Raw genomic sequence first — 6,099 nt, 5'->3', positions numbered from 1 at the left:
CAGAGCGTGCACGTTAAATAATCATCGAATGCACATCTAAGTTAGCCTTGAGTGAATGCTTTATGCTTTTGTCTTCTTCTTTTTTTACAAATGAACTTGGAGTCCACAAAAGTGCCAACATCCCCATACCCATTCCCAACTCTAAAGAGAAAACTGACCAGTTCATATCCGATCATTTGATCATCTAATACTAAAATAATTGATAGACAAAATAATACTTTGTAGTTGAGTTGAACATCTTTAATAAATATCGCCTATATTAAGACTAACCAAATAAGATGATTGCGAAACTCATCCAGCTGGGAATTCCACTGATCTCTACGGCAAAATCGGGGGGGGGGGGGGGGGGGGGGGGGGACTGTACCTGATTTACTTCTTTCTTCTTCGCCTTCGGTGGGGAAAAAATGAAAAAGTGAAAATTGACGTGCTGTTAGGTAGGGGTTTCGAGTCTTGAGCGGCTCACCCCCGTTTAAACCAAATCTGAGTACCCATACTACGAATCTTGCTCTCTACGATTGGTCAAAAGGTAATCACATGATGAAACATAGTTTCGCCCATCAAATTGATGGGAGAAGAAAAGTTCGTTTCACTGTAGCCATCTTCAGTGAAAGTGTACTTTCTTCAAGCCCCCCCCCCCCCCCCCCCCCTCTCCGAGAACGGACGGACCCCATCATGTGTTACCAAAATGTCCGGTAAAGGGGTACAGTTTCGTGTGACAAAGTCCGGCCCGAGAATTGTAAAAAAAAGGGGTGTATTAACTTTTCACCCGGGAGATTTCTTTAAAATGAAGGTGTTTTTTTTTTTTTTTTTTCTCTCATCTCTTTGGACTCCGAATTTTTTAAAATGTTTATTCCGAATTTAGGGGGGTGCATTGAGCATTTTTCATGATTTAGGGGGGTCTCCAACGGCAGGGAAAGCCCGCGAAAAGCCCGCGAAAAGGGGGGTTCGGAAATGCTGGCAGTCCTCAGATATAGAGGGTGCTTTCAAAAAGAGGGAACAAGCATATGCGTACCCTAAATAACACTGAGTAGGGGGGCGGGCTTCAAGCCCATCCAGGGTTCTTGTTAATTTTTCTGATAGCAGGCTATTTATGATTTACAGGAGGCTACTAAAATTGCAAAAGAAAAATCTCTGTGCGCGTAGCGCACATCACCATGTGCGCGAAGCACACATCACGAGCGCGAAGCGCGAAGTCCCTTGCGGCCGGGGTCCAGGGCCCGCCCAGGGCCCTGGAAGCTTTAGGGTTTTAGATGCTCTCTGGTGCTATCTTAGCCTTATTTTTGAAGATATGACCACACTGTATGAGCCATAGTTTAATGATAAAGATCATGAATATTTTGGCTGAATAACTTACTTTTCATATGATATACAATATGAAATGAAAATGCTCCATTATTGTTTCTGATAAATCAATCATATTTGTGATGAATCTACAATTTTGAATTACATGATAATGATACAAGGTAGTCCTGGGCAAAAACGGTTAACTGACGTTTACAGGACCTTGTCAGTGAAGAAAATCGTTTGCGATAAAAAATAAAAAAAATAATAATTAATAATTATTTCTATAGACTCTAGGCCTACGAAAAAAATAGTTTTCGGTACTTTTCTTCCAATCGCCATGCGCTTAACGTTTATATGCAATATGCCACCTCTGTTTTTTCGAATCGGTAAAATAGATCGCTAAAAGTAAAAGTAAAAATGTTACAACACGAAAAGAAAAGATCCAGAAAAAAACCTTTTTGTTGTTGTATTGAAACAATTATCAAATAGATATAAGGATTATATCGGTGTTGGACAAAGTTCTGAGTACATATGAGTACAAATTTTCATTTTTATTCACAATACGGTAGATCTAACTTAGGATTACGAAGTATAAATAGCAATGCCAATGCGGGTGATCATTTGGACGCAGAGCGAGCTCTGGAGCTGGCCTCTTTAAATTATTGCGAGCGGAGTTCGCTGGCTTGAGCTTGTTTACGAACGTACGTCTACGGTCTAGTCTCTGTGACAGTGTATGTGTATAGCGTGCCGCACCGGTTGTGCAGCGCTCGTATTCTGAATCGAATCGTGCATCGCCAAATCAATCACAGTTTCACACTAGGCCTGAGTCAAACCGTTTAACCGACGGTTATCCGACCGCATTCATCAAAACCGTTTAGCATTTCTCGCTCCGGTTAACCGTTATTTGCATACATTTTGGAATGTGCTAATAGCCGATGATAAAGATAATCAAAGAAACCGCAGTGTAATGTTACACCCTGGCCGCTGCGCGCCAGCTTTCTGGCAGCAGTAATTCCCATGAATGAATTTGTAAACAATAAAACAACCAGCCCCCTTCTCTCTTTTCTCACCCTCTTTATTCCCTTCTCTCTGCAATGTGTTCATCGCTCATGTACCTTTTCTTATTACTGCACTCTCAGCTCACTACTTTCTAAATGTTTACACATTCGATGGTCAGTTCCTCTCACATCCCTTCTCCCCCGAGTCTCTCTCTCTCTCTCAATATTAATATCCATCCCTTGCCGACTCGCCCCCTACTTGTCTTACTCATGTCCCTGCCTCGTCCATGCAGGGACATGCAGGGACATGCTAGCCCATGCGTGCTCTCTCAGTCACACACACATGTACACACAAACCTCTGGCGCCCAAATACACTGTACATACACACAGATGGAGAGCTCATGCTTGTCACATGCACACTTGTGGGCGTGGCTTCTTGACCTCCCACTGAACTGGGTACGGTGAAAGCACGCGCGGTCACCAACCTGTAATTTATGCTGGTATCAAACTCCACCCACATAGCTAGAGAACCTTCCTCATTGGTCACTAACTTGGATCAGCTCATTGCAGGGTGTGTCTTGGGTGTGTGTGATACACACTTCCACATAATTTCATATGGCAATGATACATGCAGGGAGCTCTCTCCCTGACCATGTGCAAACATTGCATTGCAAAGGCATATATAAACACGTCACAGATCAGCTATCTTCACAGAGTAACTTTGCAAGGTTAATCATGATATCAAGTTCAGATGAGGAATAATAAGACATGTTTTATGTTGTTTATTAGTGGTCTCTGTTTATCAGGATGACCCAATTTGTGCCATAGTCCGGGGCTGGGAATGCTCAGCCCGACAGTCTGAAGACCAGCAGGGTTTGAGATAGCGACTTGACCGAATATGATGTGATTTTTGTATTATTTTTTTTTTTTTTTTTTGGAGAGGCTTACAGCCGGCTACGATTGCCGTTACAGCCGGAAAAAATAGCCGGTTGCCGGCTATTAACAAGAACCCTGCCATCTGCATTAGTTTGACCAGGAGGGATTATACCTCCCTGCATGGTCACTGACAGTTGGTTATCTCATCAAATAAACTCTCAATTAACATAAGAAAACTAAGGGGGATTGGGCATAGAGGGTGCAAGTAAGGCGGGGGGGGGGGGGGGGGGCACTCGAAATGTTGGGCCCGATTTTAACACCCCCCCCCCCCCCTTGAAAAAATCCTGCGTACGCCACTGATTCCATTCAAAGAAAAGAAAAGTTAACAGGAACTAAATTTCCTAAACATTCCGCATGCCACCTATGGAGGTATTTATAATAGCGATACGCGCATATCGTGGAAATATTGCGAGAGGATGGAAAAGCGTGTGTTTTTTTTGGTTATAGGGGTGAGAAGACATGAGCCCCTGAACGCTGGCGTACTGATTGGGGGGGGGGGGGGTTATTTCTTATTCGATACCAGTGATTTACAAAAAAATTGTAAGTCATACCTTTTTTGTATGCGTTTGTTGGAAAGAAAAACAAATTCCCAAATTTACAGTCGGGCGAAAAATATGCTTCTGCATGCCAGGGCCTGCAGAACGGCTGGGCTCGGGGGCTCGAGCCCCCCTTACTTTTTGATAAAGTATGTTACATAGAAAAAGAAAGAAAGAGAGAGTGAAAAAATGCCAATGTACAAATGAGGTATCAAATTATGCTCACCGTAATTAAATGCCTAAAACCCAAGAGCTTACGGGGGCTCCGCCACCACCCCCCCCCCCCCCCCCACCCCCCGGACACCATCAAGGGGCCTAAGGCGGTCCCCTGGATGCTCAGATCTGACCGTAATTAAAAACCTAACACCCCCGAGCTTCCAGGGGCTCTGCCCCCTGAACCCCGCTAAGGACCCTAAGGCGGGCCCCCGGGATGCTCATCTGACCGTAATTAAATACCTAAAACCACTGAGCTTCCGGGGACTTTGCCCCCTGGACCCCACTAAGGGCCTTAAAGATGAAGTTGATCATGCGATTGCATTGTGAAAGAAATGGTGTGTTGAATCGACCAGAAAAGGTTGATCATCTAGCATAATATATAAGTATTGTGTGTATGCGGGAGGGGGGGGGGGGACTGAATTCAGACAAGGATTAATAGTCGAGAATGGTACAACAAATCCTCTTCTTTCTCTAAGAATTTAATGAAACGTCAAAGCTTCCGCGCTTCGCGCGTGAGGGGGGGGGGAGACTGAATTCAGACAAGAATTAAGAGTCGAAAATGGTACAAGGAATCGTCTTCTTTCTCTAAGAATTTAATGAAACGTCAAAGCTTCGGCGCTTCGCGCGAGAGGGGAAAAACTGAATTCAGACAAGGAATAAGAGTCGAGAATGGTACAACAAAACGTCTTCTTTTTCTAATAATAATGAAAGTTCAGAGCTTCCGCGCGTAATGGGGAGGGGGGGGGGGGGGGGGACAGCGAGCTGCCCGAATATGAATTTTTGATATCTTTTCTCGTTTATCTTCGTGATAAATAACACTTTCACAAAATACATAATTATTATGCTCAAATTTTTGCTTGCTCGTTTCGCTCACTAGCCGAATTGTGAACCAGAAAATTGCTTTTTCGGGCAAGAGGCTTCAGCCCCCACCCGAAGAAAATGTCACAAATTGTATAATTTAAAAAACGGGGAATGTTGATATCCGACAAGAGATCGACGTGACGTGAGCCTGCCCCCTTTCCAAAATGTGCCTGCTTGTAGGTACCGGTATATGGTGCTTCTTATATGACCTTGTTGGTATTGGTATGTTGAGTTGAAAAAACGGTCTGCGCATTTTTCAAATTTCCGCCCCCCCCCCCCCCCCCCCCTATTGGAAAATCCTGGATCCGCGCCTGGATATGGAATCATTACTCCACTACAGCACAATATGTAATATACCATATCATTACATTGGACTTGGCAGCCTCCGAAGAAGTGCTGAAAATGCCTCCTCTAGCACTCGTTCAACTCTTCTCCACTAGCTGCCATGTTTGAATTTGAATGTTTTGAATTTTATCAGTAAACTCCACTCATATACATGAACAATTTTGTTTACAATACATATATATAAAACAATGATATAAACAAGAAAATCAACAAATGGTATAGTTTCTCGAGTAATCACAAATTAACGAGAAACTGTTTAGCTTAATTTGGTAAATGATATTATAACAAATAATTATATGACACGTACTAGCCTACGTTTGACAATAAAGATACAAACCAAATGGGAATGATAATTTCCTAATTGATGTTTTAAACAATTTTTTTCTTAATATATAAAAAAAAGTGGAATGTTAAAATTCCCCTCGAGTATTCATGATTGTAATACGTACAGGAGTGATCAATTATATTTTCACTGTCAAGTTTCATAATGCTTACAACTTTCTCTTCATCGCTAAGATCTTTAAACTGTCCAGATATTTCAGCTATGTTATTGAGAAATACCCCCTTTCAGCCTTATATTTATTGAGTACAATCCTTCATGGTATGAAGTTCATCCCCAAGCCTTCCCAATTTACAGTCATTACAAGTTCTTAAGGTGAAGGTAAATTTTCCGGACGTCTATGTCTTCCAGTTTCTATCGGTAGCTAGTTATGTGAACTTATTCTAAATCGGCAGATATTTGTTCGTAGTATGCGGTTTTTAACGGTTAATAAATATTTCTCTGTTTGTATACTCTGCTTTAATAGATTATTATGTTCTCAATTTATTTTCTTCATTGCCATTTACACAATCACTACATAAATCCACCAAGCCAACTGGCGGTGGTAAAAGTCTTCCATTTAGGTTTCTATTTCTTCTCCAA

This window comes from Strongylocentrotus purpuratus, unplaced genomic scaffold, assembly GCF_000002235.5.
Source record: "Strongylocentrotus purpuratus isolate Spur 01 unplaced genomic scaffold, Spur_5.0 spur5_scaffold_20, whole genome shotgun sequence".
Taxonomy (NCBI): Eukaryota; Metazoa; Echinodermata; class Echinoidea; order Camarodonta; family Strongylocentrotidae; genus Strongylocentrotus; species Strongylocentrotus purpuratus.
Note: the sequence above shows the minus strand (reverse complement) of the source record.